We start from the raw sequence: 2,207 nt of genomic DNA on the forward strand, positions 1-2,207 counted from the left end.
GCCCATCTGCCTAGTGTAAAAGTTTTTGTTACTGCGGGTAATGTCAGTGTTTATTGAGGGGAAATCCTTTATTCTTGGAAGGTGAAGGGTGAGAGTTTTCAAGCAACATGCGCACAAACGTCTTGAGAAAAACGTCAAATTGTTTTTTTTATTAAAAATTTGACTTCGGAAAAATCTGACACTACAACTTTTGTTTTTTATTATCATTTTTTCATTTTTCTATTCTTTTTTTGTTATTTTCGAAAAACAAAGGTTTGACGATTTGCAGGAAAAACAAGTGACTCAAGATTTCCTTCATTTTTTTTTTCAATTTTTTTTTTTCTTTTTTTTCGCAATACCCTTTCAAGACTCGATTTCTAGCACTACTTGGAGAAACCCTGTAGTGAATGTTCACATTGAAATTCAGGGATGAAAGTGCGATATTAATGTGCATACCTCCCTAGTAGCAAGACACTTCACAACATCAAATTCACTTGTATGATGACTTATGTTTTCTTATGCGGTCCTAAAGCCCACTTCATTTCTTTATGGCGTCTATAGAGACATTCTCAAGCCCTGCCTTAGTGTTGGGTTGACTTTCTTCAAACTTTAACCATCTTGAATCAATCAAAGTTTGTCTTTGCACTTGAACGCCCTACACTTTTTGGTGGAATGACCGATAGCCTCTCCATGGTAATCAAATTTTGTATTTGCATCATAAGTCATGGAGCATGGAGGTTTTATAGGATTCACGTAACAAGTAGAGACAAGGACTTTTTGTAGGAGACTTGGTAGCAACGCGCGTAAGTCATAAGGATAGTAGTGAAACTCAGCAGCATTTTTCTGCCCAGCAATTTGGTGAGAAGTTGAGTTTGGATCTGGTTTCCAATTATGTCTTGGAAACATTTTTGATGGAGGGTAGGCAAATGGTATTTGAGTGGTGGGACAAGATTGAAATCCTCCTCCTCTTCTCTTTTTAGGCTTAGACCCAATTCGTTCGCATTTGTTGTCATGGTATGACCTTGTGTGATCTTTCCAATCCTCACGTTAATCTAAACCCTTTCTTCAATTATCACCAAGTTTGCGAAGTTTGAGGGAACACTACTCTCCATAGGCTCATAGAAGGTGATTGCAAAGTATTTAGGAATATGGAAACCATCTCCCTGTCACTCATACAAGACTCCACTTGAGTAGTAATCGTTTTCTTCTTTTGGACGTATTCTTTGAATGATTCATACTCCTTCTTTACCATGCTCCACAGTTGTAATCTATGAGATGTCCCATCCATGTTATATTTGTAATGCCTCAAGAAAGCATCCACCAGATCCTCCCAAGACCGGATGCACCAAGGTTCGAGATGAGTACACCAATCAAGGTCATGCTAACCAAACTCTCGGAAGAAAAGAATTAGCAACTTTTCATCACATGCATGAACCACCATTTTCTTACCATACATCATGAGATGGATCTTGGGACAAGTGGTCCTTCTATATTTCTCAAATTTGGGCAATTTAAACTTTGAAGCTATCATCAGATCCGAGACTAAGCAAACCTTGCAACATTTTCAAACTTAGCGTTTCATCCACCTTCTATGGCTTTCACCATTTTTCTAGCACTTCAAATTTGTGCCTGATAACCTCAACATTCATTGATGTAATGACATGGGGAAAAGATTTCAACTCGGGCGGCTTTGTCCTCATCGTGCTCACAATACTTGGCTTAATAATTTCCCTAAGGACCATGAAAGTGGTTGCCCCAAGCTCGTTTCTTCCTTCAACTGCGTTCTCTTCGGCCTTTAGAGTGTTAACATGCCCCAAGTCTGCCCCTCAGTGTGGAGTGTAATTTCAGGAAAGACCAATAAGGAGGGAAAGTTTGTGCCTCTAGAACTCTCTATTATAGTCATGGTGCGCACGAATCTCCAGGGCTTTGTAAGGCATTCAGGGCCTCTAGGATTAGGCTCATTTGTCCCTTCAGTTGTTGGATATCGACTTTCATCCCTTCTTGAACTTCTCTTTGGTTCTCCAAGACTTGTTAACTGGTTCGAGCGCTTTAGGGTATCTTAGATGTTTAGCTGTATTTTAGTTTTTTTTTTGCGAAACAAATTAAAAAAGAAAATAAAAATGAAAAGAAAAAGAAAAGACAACGTAGTTCAAATTCTCTAGTAAAAAATTATAAAGCTGTGAAAATATGGCCCCGGTATAATTTGGAAATTAACACGAAACAGAGTC

The sequence above is a fragment of the Vigna angularis genome, chromosome 6 (assembly GCF_016808095.1).
Source record: "Vigna angularis cultivar LongXiaoDou No.4 chromosome 6, ASM1680809v1, whole genome shotgun sequence".
Lineage (NCBI taxonomy): Eukaryota > Viridiplantae > Streptophyta > Magnoliopsida > Fabales > Fabaceae > Vigna > Vigna angularis.